Source organism: Corapipo altera, unplaced genomic scaffold (genome assembly GCF_003945725.1).
Source record: "Corapipo altera isolate COAL_440 unplaced genomic scaffold, ASM394572v1 45, whole genome shotgun sequence".
Classification (NCBI taxonomy): domain Eukaryota; kingdom Metazoa; phylum Chordata; class Aves; order Passeriformes; family Pipridae; genus Corapipo; species Corapipo altera.
Window position 1 is genome coordinate 261,500 of NW_020884877.1, and position 18,031 is coordinate 279,530.

The 18,031-nt window shown below is 44.1% G+C and overlaps 1 protein-coding gene across 36 annotated transcripts in view; it reads left to right on the forward strand.

Annotated features, from left to right (window-relative positions):
• Positions 1-18,031, forward strand: part of MAP2 (microtubule associated protein 2) — a 216,624-nt gene that overhangs the window by 106,423 nt on the left and 92,170 nt on the right. For 31 of the 36 annotated variants that reach the window (XM_027637526.1, XM_027637544.1, XM_027637545.1 and 28 more), the window contains one exon: positions 10,759-10,818. The exons of the other annotated variants lie outside the window; for them this stretch is intronic. The gene's annotated coding sequence lies outside the window, so the exon portion shown is untranslated. The remainder of the gene's footprint in view (positions 1-10,758; positions 10,819-18,031) is intronic. 36 annotated transcript variants of the gene reach the window in all.

Here is an 18,031-nt window from a genome sequence, read left to right on the forward strand (position 1 = left end):
GAATTTGTAGATTCCTGGTCTAAAAGCCAAGTGCCCTGTGAGGTTGGTGGCGAGAGGGTGGGCAGTGACAGGCAGTGGTAATTCCTGCCTCATCTGGTGTGTGTTACCCACAGTGTCCAGGAAGAGCAGATTTCAGCACCCAAAATCAGCCACCTGAGCTTTGTGAAGCATTGGAAGTTGACACATCCTCTGCAGCTACAGGCAGCTGCTGTCACAGGCTCAGCTGAATGGAGCAGATGGCTGTAAAAGAGGAGGCAGGACTCATTTCTGTAGGATTTCTAGACCCTCAAGCTGCTGCAGGAACCTCAACACAGCTTCTGGCTCATAACAGAAGTGGTTATAAGTTTGCATTATTTTTTAAGTATGGGGAAAGAAAAAAAAAGTTACAAACAACAGTTCCTTCTGAACCCACAATGTAGTAGTCTCCCACTCCTGGCAGCTTTTAGTTATTTTAAACTTTGTGAAAGATATAGGGTATTTTATTGAAGTAAACAAAGTTATCTGAAATGAGTACTCTAAAAGGAAAACAATCCTGTTTTTACTAAAACCCTAAACTTTAATAAGGACACACAAGTGTGTATTCTTTATGGGCACACTGGCCTCAGCTTGACCTCAGCTAGCCATCTGGATCCCTATTTCTTAATAACATACAGTCTGCTGAATTTGGCTTTTATGACTTATTGCTTAAGCTATTAAATACAGAACATTTGGTTTCACAGGAACTACATCATTTTCAAATAAACAAGTGGTTGGAATATATACATTATGGGGGAGAGTCCCCACAGCAAACTCCTGTCCCAAATGAAAGCAGGGTCAGTTTATTCTGTTTTATCTCTGGGGAAAGTAACAAAGGTCTTGTTTCCCAGAGTTAGGTTTGGGGTTGATACTGAAGTAGGAAGTTGGTCTTAATGGAGTTTTCTACTCAAACACTTTTTTTTAAACAGAAAAGAATCTATTCATAAGATGAAAACTGTTTTTCTGGGAAAGGAATGGTTTCAAAAACTTCCTATTCCTGAAAAATTCCTCCCCCTTTTTCTGATTTTAAAATGCCTTTTTTAGGCATCTTGAAAATGGAAGAAAACATTAATTCAGTTTGGAATAGCTCGAATTCCTGAAGGAAAACTCAAAAAACCCCCCAGAAAACAAGTAAAACACAGTTGAAACATTTCATTTGACCTAGTCTGAAATATGCAACAAGGTTTGTTTGGTTTTTTTTTAATATCCTGAGCTTGGATTGAGAAAACATTTCAGGAACTGTGTGGGACCTGACAAGGCGATCTCTGCCAGCTCTGGACATTGGTGATCAGTGCAGAACCGTGCCAAGCAGCTCTGATCTTCCCAGGGAATTCCCACCTGGTTCAGTGCAGCACAGTAGGAAAACACTAACTCGGGTTTCAAAAGCAGCATGACTGCCCTTCCTGGCCCCTCAGCCCAGCTGAAAACATTCCTGTTTCAGCAAGGCCAAACAAGGCACTGAGTCAGCCTGGGATTCTGCTGCTGCTGGAGCTCAGAGAGTCCCCATAGTGTGAGGGGACCACTCCAATAGCTGACCATGTACCCAACATGTTGACAAGGCCAGTCCATGGTTTTTCAGAAGCAAAAGAATCATCAAATTAATAAAAAATGAGAGGAGGAAAAAAACCTAACAATCAGGTGAGCAGCAGCAAGACTTGTATCGTGAGCTTTATTTATGGCCACACTGTTTTTGTTCCAGCCCTGCTGCCTGTATCCTCTGGGAAAGAGGCCTGAAAATAAAGTAGGATTTCTCACTAGAGGAGAGAGGCAGAATGGGTGATGACAGGATGCACTTGCCTGTGAACTCCAAGCACAGCTGGGAAGGGCAGTGGCTGCTCCAGGCTGTGAGGCTGGTCCTGTGTGCCTGCGGGATCTGCAGGTGGCAGATCTGCTGGGGAGCACTGTGCCTGCCTGAGGTCATGGGGAATTGCAGGAGGCTCTGTGGGAATTCATCCTCCAGAGCCTGTGCAGGGTACGTGAGCTAGGCAAAGGGTGTTCATGGGACCCCGGGGGGACAGAGGAGTGAGAGGTTTCTGCTGTGAATTGAAATCCAGACTCCTTCCGAATTGTATAAGTGGAAGGTGGCAGAGTTGCTGAGTATAATGGTCTAAACTTTGTGACTACAGATTTTTGCACATTTGAACATAGCCTTGACAGCCTCTCAAGAAACACCCACAGCCTGTTTTGGAGCCTCTACCCCAGCTTGAAATTCTGTTTTATGGCATCCCTCTGCCCAATACCAGCACTTTATTTACAGATTTGTTACCTGCATATAGCAAGATAGCTTTGCCTGAATTCTTATCAGCAGAACCCACCTGTAGTCTCCTGCAAACAGACAAGGGATTTCATGTAACTAGGGCAGCAGGAGAAGAGGTTTTGCCAGTATTTTCCTTGTTTCTTTGTTAGATACAAAAATAAGAGCTTGGGGTTTTGGTGTGGTGTTTGTTTGTTTGTTTGTTTTAGGGAATCCAGGGACTGAGGGCTGAGGTTCTTAGGAACTGGAGAACTATCGTACTTCAGTCTATTTGGACAATTTTCCTACTGTCACACCTCTGGGGACCACACGACTGTGGCACTTGTGGGAACTCATGTCCCATAAGCATCACTCATCTTTTAATGAAATTGGTATTTCTTACCTAATGCCTGATGGTAGAAAAATGTTGCTTGAGTTTGCTGCTCTTAAGAGTTTAACAAGGATGAGGGAGGAAACACGTGGACAGTGGAATGAAGGGAAAACATTGAATGCTGGTTGTGGGTGTGTTGGTGCTAACCATCCTGTGTTCTGGGTCTGCTTATGTGACTGCTGGCGAGTCCTGTTTCACAGTGGCAACGTCTCTTCCTGGCTGTTTCTGGTATCATATTCTCTCTGGCATGGAGCATTGCTCATTTACATGAGTCATCAGCAGGTTATTAGTTTTTCCACAAAGCAGGATGCATACTAAGAGGAATTCAATGGGAGGTGTAGTTCCTTCAGCAGTCCCCAGCCTGGGAGAGCCACTCAGCTTTTATGAGCGTTGACTTTGGTCGAGCAGAAAGTCAAACGATACTGTATGTTGGATTTAGCTAGGATGTGCTGGGAATGGTGGTGGGTATTTGTAGGGACTCCAGAGGTGCAGACCTTCAGGCAGATGATGTCTGGAAAATCCTCAGCAAAGCAAGCAAAAAGCTTCCCGTTTTCAACCACCAAAAGACTTTAGTTTACTTAATTCCCCTTCACCCTGTGACAGGTAACTTGTGCATTCCAGATTGCTAATGGAGATAAGCAGTTTAGAGGTGATTTAAGAGATAAAAGGTTTAAAGCCTCTGGGAGCTTTTGCTCTGCAGTTTTGTTGTGCAGAGGAAGTGCATACAGGAATGTGTGTGAAATGTTTGTCAGTGTGATCCTGAGCAAAGTGATGTGGTTCATTCCAAAGTAGTGCCAGTAAAACTTCCATAATGTGTCATGGGATGTGGTCAGCACTGCCACACCACTGGTTGACTGGGATGCTCTAAACTGGGCAGAAGGAAGAAGCAGAAATCCAAAGTATGGTACTAAAATTTCTTTTAAAAGGCTGGGAACACGGGCTAACCTGAACTGCATCGCCTGTCATGTTTGCTCCCAGGTGGAGGTCTTTAAACAGTGTTTTTATGCAATTTGTATTTGTCTTGGATGTCTCTGGTGGCGCATGTGCCACAACATTGGAACTGTGCCTTCAAGGATTCGTTCTAGCCAATGTCTTCTGTGTCCCCTCCCTGTTTAGTAAGGTGCTTTGGGCCTTACATACATCCATACCAGTGTAAAACCGTAGCTTTAGCTCAGTTCCCGTGGATACCACACAGCTTGCACAGCCTGCTCTCCACCCCTCAGAGTTAACTTCAGAGCACTTAAAATTAGAGATAATATATAGTTGGCTGTGGACTCGCCATAGGCTAACGTGGCTTTCCCAGAGCAGCCCTGCATCCTGAACTGTTGCTCTTCTCCTGGCATCGGGTAGTTTGTTTTAACAGGCACACTGGGAAAAGGCTGCACTTGGTTACTGCAGGATTCTAGAGTTGCACACCGTTGTTACACCAGGGGCAATGCTGGGAATATGTGTTAAACCTTGTCATTAGAGGCAGCAGCTGAGAGACCTTGGTTTTGTCCCTGTCTTAGGCAGTAACTTGCTCTGTTACCCACAGTCTGTAAGCCTGTTAAAGGGGATTTAATTACTTTTTCATCAGAATCATCTTGTGAACTTTTATTGATACTCTTAAATTGTACAATATACATTGACAAGAAAAGTAAACCCATCCTGAGCCAGAAAAAAGTGATATATCCTCTTATATACCAGGTTGACTCCTAGGTATTTGTGGTACTGAGAAAATTTTCTATCTACCTGATATATCACAGGAAAATCTTCAGGATGAACAGAACTGGTACATCAGAAAAGGATCCTCAAACAATAGGATGGAGCCAAGCCAGTGCAGCATCTCCTGCTTTCTAACCCCATCTCGTATGTCCTTAATTTCTTAGTGGCAAGAGGCCCCTTCCTGCTCCTTCAGTAATGGTGAAATGTGCTGTCCTTTGGAAGGTGGTTGTTGTACCTGCCTGGTCTGTTCTCCTCCACCTCACGCATGGGCTAGACCTGTGTTACAGTCCTGGAATACTGTAGGGAAAGGAAACCCACCTTTCCCTTTGGACAAGAGAGCCTAGAAGCTGGAGCAGCAGTGAGCTCAGCATGGAGCAGCCTGCTGTTGCTTTCCCTCTGGAGCAAATGTCCTACCGCTCCAGCAGGACAGGGCTCAACAGCAGCAGCTGAGAAAATACCCTCACTGCTGCTGGGCTCTGGAGTGTGTCCCTGGAGTGGCAGTGCAGGCAGCACAGACCTGAGGCCAGTCTGTGTTGTGTGCTCACTCCAGGCTCGTCCAGATGCTCAGCTTCCCTAAATCCATGCTTAGCAAAGCCAAAGTGTCTCTGGCCAGCTGTCAGTCCCATTGTGATGCTTTGTCCTGACACTTTGTCTCAGCCCCTCAGGCCCTCTGCTTTCCTCCTCTTCTCCCTCCCCTTTCCTCCCTCTGAATTACTGTGATGACTGAGGGAAAGGCTCCTATACTTGTTGATTTGCAACAACTTGGCTGTCAAGGCTTTTGTAAGGAGATGAAAGGCAGTGGCTGATTTTCTCTGTTGATGGTGTCTGTCACTCATGACTGGGACAGAAAGCCCTCTGCAAGCTTGGCACATCCGGGCTTTATCCATTGCAAGAGCTCTGCCTGGGAACAGTCTGATTTCAATGCACACTCTTAGATTTGCGTCCATGAGCTTGCTTAAGGCTGGGGCTTGATTTAGAAAGTGCTGTGAGTCCAAAGACAGATTAAATACAGTGTTTAATAAGATGCATGCAGTACAGTAACTTTATTGTGAAGTAAGTTATTTTCTTTTTGCTGTTCACGTAAAAAATTTTAACAGAAAAAAGAAAAAAAATCACAATAACTTCCTAAAACTTATTAGTAGTGTTTATCAATGCCTTGGCCCCAAGAGGCACGGGGAATGTAGAGCAATGTCCCTAACGGAAAAGTCTCCATCTTTCTATGGGACCTCTTGTGTGTGGTGCTGAACCAAAGTGTGGAAACATGTCTTCTGGTGTGTGATATTGAGGTGAGGATGGTGTGTCCCTGATAGGTGGAAGATTTCTCAGTCCCAGATCTTAAATAAATATTTTCTTTTGGATACCAGCTTGCGGGGTTGTTGGTTTCTGTTTTACTAAATGACTCTATCAGACAGTCCCTGTCCAGAAAGGAATCTTTAGTAGGCATTTCCTCTCCAGCATGTGAAGATATAGCTTGTGTCCATACAGCTGTTTAATGGGTGTCTGAAATAGATGAGACCTCCTAAAGCAAATGTAAAAACTGAGTTATATTGCTATGCCAGCATCTCCATTAGGACTGAGAGTCTTATGATGGCCTTTCTCCTGGAGGTCAGATGCTTCTGTGGAGAGAGCCAGCCAGAGCTGCGGCCGAAGGGGGTGACAAGAGGAACTCAGTGACTGCTTTGCTGATGAACTGGGCCAGCAATTCATTTTGCAAGTCTCTTAAACTATCATAAGAATTTACAGGAACTCATTATACAATAAATTGTAGATATAAAATAGCAGGTGGTACACCTTACAAGCAGTACGCATTAAAATCCATCTTGACAAGACCAGGAAAAGAGCCCCCAGACCTGTCTTCAGTGAGCAACTACAAAGGAACTAAGTTGTGGTTAGGAGAAGTGGAGTGTTAATGACAGGTCTATGCCAGTTAACACGACAAAATGCCTCAAATGCCTTTAGCAGAAATTGTCATCAGAACAGTTTCTTTCCCTGCTAGTTATAAAATCAGGTATTAGAGACACCACTTGTAAAACCCAGACACCTTATATTTTCATCAAATGTAGCAATTGTCTCTGTCTCTGAGGTTCTTGAAACAAAACTCCCTTGGGGTCCTAGCTGGTCTTCTGTATGCAAGCTGTGAAAATATTGACATACTCATTTTATCCTTTGCTTTCCTTGTCCTTCTCTGTTTCCTTTCTTTAATCGTTCCTTACTGGCAGCCACTAATACACTACTTCTGCGCCAAGAGGATGAGGAAACTGTTTCCTCTCAAACCAAGTGTGCTGACACTGCTAACCTTGATTTCCATAAGTGATTGAACAGTGTCTCCTGTCTGCTGCATATTTCAGGCTCCAGTTACCCAAGATTCTTGGATGCTGAGAGGGCTTTTCATCTTCCCCATTTCCTCCTCACAGTCAGAACCAAGCCAGGCTTTTGCCTCCTCTACCTTCATGTCTGTGAGCTGCTCAGACTGGCAGTAGCAACCTCAAGATGCTTTTCCCCACAAATCGATTTCTCTCAACTTGAAGAGTTTTAAAAATTTCTTTTCACCTACTGAAAAATTTGATGTGGATGTTTGATTCTCAAGTTGAGGCAACATCTACTGCAGTCCTTTCTGAATTTCAGGGCCACATCTGCAGCCAGGGTAAGCTGCTGACTTGTGCTGATGGTCAGCAATTTCCAGCAGCCATAAGCTGGCCTCTCAATGACCTCCTTTAGTTGCAGTGCTTTAAAGACATTCGCTGTCGGCATCAACACCAGATGAAATTCAGATACATTTGACCTTCATTCCGTAGCACTTTAGAAACTGAAAAATAATAAACGTGTAGTGAATTCTGCCCTCCAGATACCAGATTATTTTTCTTTGCATGCCTTTGAAAAATGTTTATCTTATTGTAAGCCTCTGCTGCTGGGGGAAGGCATGGGGCACATGGAAAGTAGGAGGGAGTGTGAAAGGAGGAATGTGGAAAGGTTTGGTGCTGATGGAGCGGATCCATTTGCAGCATTGTTGGGCAAAGCACTAAATGCTTAAAAGTAATTTGTGGCAGTTTAGGCTTTTATCATCGCATGCATGTTGCTCTGGGGGTATATGTGGCAGAAGACAAGCTCCCAGAGTGAAGAGTTTATAATCCTAAATATGTGTTTCTGCAGGCAGCTCAGTGAAGCTGATAGGTCTCTGCAAGGCACAGTCAGGGCCTCTGGTGGATGGGCTGACCCCTCAGGATAATAGCTCCTCTCTGAAGGGAACAAGTGGAATTGCTTAGGAAAAGTATGCAGTTAGTCTTTACGATTTTCATGGCAGATAACTGTGCAGAACAGGTGTGTTGTTGGGTAGGTCATACAGGAATCTTTGAACACGCCCAGTGAAAGAGAGGGAAGCAGTTCCTTTAAAAGACATATTTGTATGAACCTACCAATCCAGTTGGTTTTGAATGTTTGATAAGAGGATAAGCAGGAGTAGGTGCACATTAGCAAAGAATAGTTAGAAATAGCTTGTGCATGAAAGAGACCCTCAGCCCTCCGCCATTGGGGGGTGTGTGTGTATGCACATTGTGTTTTTTCTATCAGTTTTTACGGATAGATGTCAAAGTGTTCACCAAAAAAAAAGGAAATGCAATCCCTAATATACATAGCAGAGGAAGTAGGATGCAGTTGGTGACATGCTTGATCCACAGGCAAATGGCAGAGCCAAAATAAACAGGTTTCCTTGACCATTTGGTGTCAAGTCACAGTGCATCCAGCCTAGGGCTGTCCAGACCTGTTAGTCTTCCTTAACAGAGAATCCGTACACTGTGCTTCAGTGAAAGGAAATGTGTGCTAAATGCACCTACCAGCCTGTATTTGTGAACAAGACTGAGTTTTCTTCATTGTGATAAGGTTGCATATCCTGACATAGGTTTCCACATCCAAGATTAAAGGGTCTGTTAATGATAGGTTTCCATTAGGAGTGACAAAACAACTCGTTTGTTTTGTGCCCTGTCCTTTGTGAAAGGTGGTGCTTAGAGCAGCCAAGGCACAATCTCCTGCTGTTCTGGCTCCAGAGCATCAACAAACCAGCATGTCCCTTCACTGGAGCACAGAGCCCTTCTAAAGACACTGCTAGTTTCAGTAAATTCCTTATTGGGATGGGTTTTCCAGGGGTTTCTGTCTCAAGCAAGAGGGTTTGGGAGAAAAACAAACAAAAAGAAACCCTTTCTAACAGACTCTGCCCGGTGATTATTAGATGCTTGCAGGAAGTGGAAAACCCTGTTGATATATGCAGTGCCAGGTTCTGACCAGGCACTTAAATGTTAACTTCTTGCTTTTTAGATAACTGCCCTGAATGGAGCTGTGGGTGCCTCTGTGTGGGCAGGTGTCTCTTCTGTTTCCTAGGGGAAGAACCTTTGAAACAAATCATTTTCTTCTCGGTCAGCAAGAGGTGAAAATGCTGATTACAACCTGTCTCCAGGAAAGTCCTGGGGCAGTATAAAACTGCTGCCCACTTCTGGCATCTGTATTTTGATTGTCTGGTATTTTTGGTATTCTGCTGCTGATTAATATCACATTTATTGCAGCTGACCTTTAGCAGAGAGGTGATTGAGATTTCAGTTCAGGCTAGTAGAACACATGCTCAGTGGTGGCAGAATAGACAATGAAAGTGCAAAGCACAGTTTGATTTTGGTAAAAATGCCATCTGACCATCTGGAATAGGTGTTGCAGGCGTGTCCACCCTTCTGTTAATGTCCCTGTTGAATGCCTCTGTTCCCTTTGTTTGCCCCTCCCAAGAGGAGTGCTTCCACCTCCTCTGGTTGTGGCTGCCTGGCATTGTACTGCACCAGTGACACATCGGAGGGTTGTTGGGACACCGTGTGCCCAGCACTCGGCTCTCAGGAACATCGATCTTTCTGCTGAGCCATAGAAAATTTAATTAGCTCATTTTAACATTCCTCTTCGTCCTGCGGGTGGATAGAATTGATGCTGGCTGGAGCCTCGTTTCCACATAGCTCGTTTACTGTAACTAATTATTGCTTGTAATTGAATGGTATACTCTGCTGACAGCCTCTGCACTAAGGTGGAGCAGTCACTTTTCATTTATTTGCTGTCAGAACCATCTGAAACCTTCCCCCTCAGGGCAGCAAAATCTTTCAGTTCTTGCTGGATGTTAACTGGACAAACTGGTGGAAAGCTATAGTTAGCACAGCCTCATGCCAGTGTCATGCTGGAGGCAAGGAGACTAATTCAGAGTGAGTCCAGGAAACAGGAAAAGCCTGAACAGCACTTTGGCTTAAGGTTAGTCCCCTTTGTGTGTATGCGTTATGATTCCCTCTATTTGCATACTTGCATCCTACTTTTTATCATTAGTACTGTCCTTCTTTTTAACTTGGTTCAGTCATGTATTTCTCACTCCTCTAGTTCCTGGGAATGCCCAGCCTGTTCTTGCTGAAGCTTTAAAACAACCAACTCCCAAAAGAAAGTATTAGCTTGAGTAAGATATCATTTATTGGGATTTAATTCTGAACAATTAAAATCATCAAAATTACAAGTGTCTTGGACCTGAGAAGCTGCAGCCTTAAATATAGGTGATAGCTGTCCCTGTAATACCTGGGGGGTACTCAAGGACATACGTGGCAAGGAGGCCCCTTTCTCCTTGAAAGTGTCTCCCCTTCAGTGTCTTGTCTGCTACTTGCATCTCTAATGTTTTCCCCAGTGTGCTCTGACCAAAAACTTAGCATAAGGAGAGAGGATGTATAGCAGGGCATACAGAGGCTATTTCAGCAAGCTAACTACATTTAGTGCCCAGGCATTTCTCTGTGATTAAAAAGGGTCACAAACATCTGTGGTAACCTTTGCTATTTTTCCCAGGTAAAGTGGAGAGAACTTAAGACCCTGTACTACAAGTTAGGCAAGAAAAACAGTTTTAAGAAGAAATTGGAGTAGTTCCCTGCCTTTATATCTTCAGCTGCTTTGAAGTGTTATACTGGGAAGCCTGGGGTGGGTGGTTCTTACTCTTTTTCCATTACTTTCTGTGCATCTTTGCAACCCCTTTCCTGGTTCTTTCTTGGGATTCCCCTGCAGTAGAGACTGTGCATGTAGCAACCCTGACAGTTCTCCTAGTGGAGGGAGTCTGGCTGGAATTGTGCTGTGCTCTATTTGCCTACTCTGATGGATAGGTTTTTAGAGCCATTGCCAGCATTTTTTAGGGCAGGCCTAGGGATTAAGCAGCTCCTTGGTGGTCCCAAAGCAGGTGGAACATAACAGAGGATCTGAATGAATGTGTCTCAAGTGAGCCTTGGGAAATAAAGCTGAGAGGAAAAGGCTTGGGCAGAAGTGTACATGTAAGATGTAAGGGCATCTTATAGTGTTTTTAGTGTTGAATTTATGCTAAATTCACTGCATAAAGACTAAATAGAGTGTGTATTTTTCTATTTCTTCATAGGAACAGAGAGTTTCCATTGTTTAACAACCAGACACAACATCCTACCATCTGCTTAAACAGGTATGACCTTTTAACTTGTTAGCATAGTTTCCCAAGGAGGCTGCTTCAACAGATGGAGGAGGCTTGAGAAAATTCCTCTAGCTCCTGGAATACTTCATTTTTCTTGGGTTGGTTTCTGCTTTTGTAATATGCCTTGGGTTATACTTTAAAAGCCTCCTGTGTCTGATGGGAGTCACTGTACCCATTGTCCAAGCAACTGTCTTGCTTTTGGCTAAGCAAGAACCTGCTTACAGGCCTGGGTGGAAAGGGCCTAAGCTGTGTGAGTCTATAAGATGGTGTTGATACAAGAGCATCTGAGAGAGATGACAATGCTGCTGCACACTGCTGCACACTGCTCTGGTTTGTCTCCTGCCACTGCACTGAGTCGTACCACAGGAAATATGAGAGTGGTGTGGCAGAGTAATCACATGCATAATATTACCACATCTCCAGAATCGAAAATCACTGGGTTAGATCAAAAAAATGCACTTTTTCTCCTTTTTGGGCAAGAGGAAACATTCAGGAGGCTCCTATCTCAGAAGACTGTGTTAGAGAGAACATGTGCTGCCTGTGTAATGTAGATAAGCAGATACTGGTTTTGTCAGCATTTCTGTATGTAAACGTATTCATTTCAGTTTGATTTACAAGAGAACGTAGTTTCTGCTCTCACAAGCATGAGTTTGAAATGCCAAAGACAGACTTCAGCAAATGGGAATGGAGTTTGACTGAAAATCTACATGTGAAGTGTAAGGGAGAAATGTGGTGTGAGCCCGAGCTTCTGCTGGTGTAACTTCACTTAGGCAGGGCAGGGGGAAATATTTCCACTCTTCTGGGGTGGTGTGTTTGCTCTGGCCTTGCATCACAAGCAAAACAAGAGGGTTTCAGTGAGCACAGGAGTTGCCTGCAGAAGTTTGTGTAAGGGATAACAGCATTGTGGTCCCCTCCCCAGGATCTCAGCTCAACAAGCTAGAAGAGGCTCAGACTCTGCATTGTTTAAAGAGTAGCATGAACAAATACACATGCATAAGAATTTTATTCAGCTGATATAAGTTACGACCTTTATGTTGTCACTAATAAAAAGGAAGGTGCTAGATTATGCCAGTTTAGGACATATTTCTTCTGTGAGGTTAAACTTACACTGTGAGCAAAATCAATCTCCCCTATTCTCCTCAAGTAGTCTGTGCCATACTTCTGAGGCTGCCAGGATACTTAATGATGAAAAAATATAAGGATCAAGCACAGGTGTAAAGGAAGGGAAGCTGATACTACAGGATGAAGAAAGGTACTACTATATGCTCTGGGATCTGTGTGGACATGCACATATGCATTTTTGTGTGTATGTATTGAGTACAAGGCTGGTTTTGGACTTCTTGAGCTTTTATAAGCCTATAAATGTATGAATTTCCTGACCAGCCCCTAGTTTACTTCTGCGTGAAATCTCTCCTGGATGTATGAATTTGAAGGAAATGAAAACTGAAGGTCAAATTTGGCTCTCTAGGTTTGTAGGCTGTAAAAAGCAGGCACACAACTACCAGGCAGTTTACTTTTCATCCGTGACCTTTTCTCTCTCACAAGCTGTGACAGCAGAGCCCTGCCATGTGGAGGCACATAAAGGTTGTGTCTGCCAGCCTCTCCTGTCCCTGAGACACCTGCCACTGGCAGGAGGTTTAAGATGCCTCTCATTGTTTCCCAAAATTTCGGTGCTACTCCTTCTCTTGGAAGCCAAGCAGTTTGGGAAGGACCCCTTCACCTCCTGGGCTGTGAACTGCGGGAGGGCCTGAGCCACCATGGCCCTGGCATTGGCTCCCTGGGGGCACATAAAACACCCAGCGTGCCTGCAGGCTGGCTCCCTGCCAGCATCTGTCAGGGAGCAGGGCACCATAAGGCTGCTTACAGTGATCCTACAAGCTTCAGGAATTTTCCCATGGCCCCGGAATACCCTTGCAGCAGCGTGCGAGTACTAAATGAAGGATTAAATTAGCTTGTAAGGCTTAAAGTAACAGGCAGTTTTATTGCATTCGCTGTCTTGCTGTTGCTAATATTCCACTGTTGATAAAATAAATTCTCAGATGTCTGCTGTGCAAGGCTTAAATTGTCTCTGCAGGTCCCACAGGCCTAAATTACTGCTCTTGAAATAAAGAATGTGTCCATGGAGTGCCCCATAGCCTCTTGATACTGGTGAGATGCCACAGGCAGTTTAAAAAGTGGGTGAGTCCGAAATGAAAAGAGGGAGAAACAATCACACATCAGAACTAGTGTTTTCTGCACAAGGTCACTGCATTGGTGGTTAGGAGATAAAACCTAAGCATAACGTCTTGTGAGTATTGCTGTCTCTCCTGTGTCCCTTTGTCTCTGGGTGACTAACAGTGAGAATTAACCGTGGAAATAATATGCCACAGGTGGGCACAGGGAATGTTGTGATACAGGATGTGGGGGCTCAGGAAGAGGAGACTGTTTTGTTGACCCCTTGCATCCCCCAAGACTGGGGTGTTGGATGGGGAGGAGGAGTAACAGAACCAACAAGGTGTCACAGAGGGCTACAGGGATGGGTGATAAAGCTCGTGTCCCTCTGAGCTGTGGTGTCAGTACAGCCTGTTTGCAGCATTTGTTGCTGAAGGCTCAGCTTTGGAAGTGTTATGGAATTCTCTGCTAGTGTAGTTTTGCATCTAATGCTTCTGGAGCAGCTGTAGTGACTCCACATTGACCACTGGGCCTGTCATTCCCTGTGTGTTGTGAACAAACTCAGTATCTCCTTCTGGCGTGAGCTTTTCACTGTGCTGTCTCTCTGTGTGGGTCTGTGAAGGGACCCCAAAACGGGAAGGCACCGAGACAATTCGCTCATCTGGGGCTGTTTCTAAGCAGGAGGGGAGGACTCTTAACACCCTCCAGAGGCTCAGTCACACTGAGATTCCGAATAATTTTGAGTAGCCTTTTGAATATAAGCGTTAATTGCACTTTTTTTTTCTGCTGTGAACCTACTGATGCTCAGAAGGAGAGGTACATAGATGGGGAGGCAGCTTGGCAGCAGACATCCTAAGCAGAGCCTTGAGGACAGCACTCAGGGAGCAGGTTTGTGTGTCAATACTTTGTTCGATTAGGCTGGAGCCTCTTTGGACACACGTGCATCTTAGATGAATTTCACAGAGAGCTAATTGCACTTTAAATGACTGCACTTTAAGCACACCATAGCTTGTATTTCAGACTTAGAAATTTCCCTCACCAGTGGTTGAAAGTTAACACTGCACAGAAAGATGTCAGTGAGCAATGATTAAGAGAGTTTTTAGGAAAGGGGATATGAATTGATAGTCATTAGAAGGGTTTCTTGTAGTATCTGCAGAAGTAGTTTTGGCTTAATTTCTGAAGAATCAAAAGTTCTGGAGATGTTGTTCTCCTTTTTCATTTTGCTTACTTAGGGTTTTTGGTTTTTTTGTCAGTGATCTTTGTAGCACTAGGGGAAGATTATAAGTGGGCAGAGTGCAAGGTATAGCTTAGTGTTGTTATTGGCATTGTCTTTCCCATGCAGCTGGCTTGATTGTCTCCTGCTTTGCATTGAGAGAGCTGCAAGGAGGCCCCACCTGGGTGGTTCTGACACAGGGCTGAAGGAGACTCTTAGCACATTTCCTGTCACACCCAGTGTGGCATCCAATCCTCCTTCATCAACCTTCCTCTTAAAACTAGTTTCCTGCCAACCAGTAGGTTGTTCTGCAGTCTCACCTGCAAGAAACCTTCAGCTTCCAGCTAAAACTTAAAATGGCCACGGGGTCCTTGTACCAAACTAGCTTTTGGTTTTTCCACCTTTGTGTTTATCACTTAGCATCAATCTGTCTCCTTCCTCCTTTGAAAGGAGGGCTGTCATCAATTTTATAATCAACTTGTCTCTTCTCTCCTTTCTTCTGGTCATCTTAATAGCCGTTATCTGCACCTTCATTCATTTGTAAACACCTGTTTTGAAACAAGCAATTTTGAGCACGGCACTCCTTGTATTTGTCAGCTATCAAAGGTAGAATTTGCTACATTTTGAAAGGATTCAGACATGATTGTTAAGCAATGGAAAGGAAGGAGAATGTCCCCTGTCACAATCAAATCATAATTGTGATGGTGGTGTTAGTAATACTCTTATATAGCAGGCTGAGTCACTAATAAATACTTAAAAGTTGTTTACAGCTGAGGAGCAAAACTGTTCAGGCAGGAATTGACAGGCAGAGGTTACTTGAGTTGCTGCAGCTTTTTAGTAAACCTCCTCTCAGCTCCTTGGATGCAAGAGATGGGCCAGAGAGACCAGGAGGGGAGAGGAAGAGGGAAATGTCGTGCTTCCTTTTCCCTCTGTCTTGATGAGCAAAGGAGTTTAGTTTTGAGGAAGAGATTGGTAAGGAAGGGAGACAGGAGTGTTCTGTGTGTTGCAGCTTGTGCTTGATACCTTTATCAGGATCAGCAGCCAACCCTGATGCTCAGCTTTTCCATTTCTGTGCAGTACTTAAGTGGCTTTATAGAGGGGCAAAATTAAGCAAGGTGAAGGTGAGTTGTTGAGCTGGATTTTGGTTTTGTGAACACTTACTGCAATTGCTTCTTCTCCGTCAGTCAACATAATCCTTCCTGTAGCTCAAGAACCAGTCTGGTGTGCTCATGTTGAATTCTCATAACTGTGAGTTTTTCCCCCTGGATGATGTGGAGGGTAAGAAGACTCAACACCATGGAGTAGAAGCTCAGCTCTCCTAAAGGCAGTTGAATTTTTGCCATGGACATCCTTTTGAAAACCTCCCTCTCCAGAACTTCCCCATGAAGTATCTGGTTCTGGCTGGTGTCAGGATGGGGATACAGCACACAGAGATGTGCTTTTGCCTCAGCACTGAGAGGGGCTGGAAGTCAGTGCTGCCTGTGAAGCACTCGAGGAAAAAACTATTCCATTCCCACTTAATAATTGTAAATGGCTTTGTCGTGGGAGTCACTGAGTGCATCGCAACGCCTGCATGGAGAGCTAGTGAACCTGATACTCGGGAATGCTGTGAGTATTCTCCATGAGGTGAGTTTGAGAGAGAAACAGATTCGTTTGTATTGAGGAACAACACTTAATGGGAAGAACAGATGTTTGAATCCTAATGTTCTTTCCAGCATAGTTGATAAAAGAAAACTTTTCATAGTCATGACCAAAAAATACTGTCGTTGTCATCCTTAAGATGAGTCATTTTTTTTGCCCTTATTTTTAATCCCTCTGAAGCAGGAAGTTAATATTCAGTCCGGTCTCTAGCCATGACATGTCGGGCAGCTGGAATAATTACGCAGGGAGAGGGATGTAACACGCTATGGAATTTGTATTCAGGTGAGGTCTTGATGTGAGAAGTGAGATCCTGACATTACAGACATAGTGTCATCAAATCATCCTTGAATTTTACATTAGGAGACTGCAGGATTGCCAGTTGTTCAGCCTTTTGCTATGTCTGTGTGGGATATCTGGGGTAGATTGCGAGGCACTTTGAGAGTCCTGCCTCAACAAGTGATTCATAATGTTACCTGTACCTACACTTGTAAGGTTTTTCTGCAGTGTACCCTTAATAACAACTCCCTGGTATCCTTATTTCAGTTATGACCTCTTTGGGGCTGGAAAAAGTGTTTTGCTTGCCTGTACAGTTACTCCTGCATCAGTTTCCCTGCTAAAAATCATAAGAACATCCACTCTGTGCTGAAAACAGAGTTAGACACGACAGGATCAAGTCTAAGGTAAATGGCAGCATGCCTGGGAACTAGATACTGTGTGCAACAGCTTTTGCTGTGATTCTTAATTCTTCATGATTCATTGCTGTAGCTACCATAATATTAGCAACTAGGTGTCCAAGTCTGGGTTGGATTACTGTTGTGTTAGATGCTGTGTGCTCAAACAGCAGAGTTGTTCCAGACCCAAAAGAGCTGACAGTCAAATCTGCACAGAGGTGTGGAGGTGTAAGCAGCCAGTCAGCACGCAGGTGAGACCATGTTTGTCAGTGTGATTAGTGCCTGAGAGACTCCATAGTTCACGCTGGCAAGTTGTGGATGGAGAACCGTCATCATGTGGTGCAGTTCACCTGGGACATGTCAGCATGAAAGCACATCATTATACAACCTACAGCCTATTTTATTTGTGTTTGGGTTTTTTTTACTTAAAATCCAGTGTATGATGAGTTGTAAAATACGGGAGGCCAGCTTCATCTCTTGTCTGTTTCCACTGTTTTAGCATGTTTTCCATTGAGAATTTTGTTCTCTCTAGTATCGCAGAAGTTAGTTAGTAATGCAGCTCCGTATTTCTGCATATTGGCCAGTGTAGCAAGGAACAGAAATAGACCAAATAGTTCAACTCCATTGAAATGTTGGCCTTAGAATGGAATTGGATCCTCTCCCCTGCCCTTTTTCCCCCTAGGTTCTGAATGTTTGTTACTGGTCTTCAGCCAGCAATAAAAACACCAAGTAAAGATGAGAAAAGCTATTTCTTTCTACCCTGAGTGAGGACGATCTGGTAAAGTAATGAAAGTACCTTCTCTTGCAATCTGAAATGTACCTAGACCTACCAGAACGCATCTGTACTTTGAAATGCCTGAAGTCAGGACTTCCTCTTAGTTTGACTTCAGCTCATTGCTGGAAGTGGTGTTGCCAATTTAACTGTTTTGTAAATAAAATAAATGGGTATTATTTGTCAGTGTGGGGTGGCATCCAGTGTTGACTTTCTACTTAGAGCTTGTTATATTTATCACTACTCTACCTTGAGTCTACCCCTAACTTTCCCTGTATTCCCTTCCTATGGTACCATGTACCACTGGTTTTCTCATCCCCTTGGTTCCCCGTGGAAGATCCACACTCTCTCCTGTGATCTTTCAGAACCACAGCACTTGGTTCTTTCCTGCATCCCCGGCTTTCCTTCTCTGCGTTATTCTTCTGATTCTTCACTAAATTATCTCCATTTACTCCTTGGACCATTGGGATCTCCTGACTTTGAGTTCCACGTAGCATTTTCTCAGCAACTTTCTACGTCTTCTCTGCAGTGACTTCCCATTCTCTGCAGGTTCACCAACACCTGTTTTATCCTCTGTCTTTGCTTAGAGTTAATTGGGCAAGAAAGAGCATATGCTATGGCTGCATGTGAGCTCCACATCCACTGATTAGACCACTAGGACACTGGCAGACAGGAGAAACACAGCATGAGCCCTTCTTGTATTTCCCTTCATAGAAGCACTTATCCTCTCTCTCCTTTACCCATCTGTGGATTTCC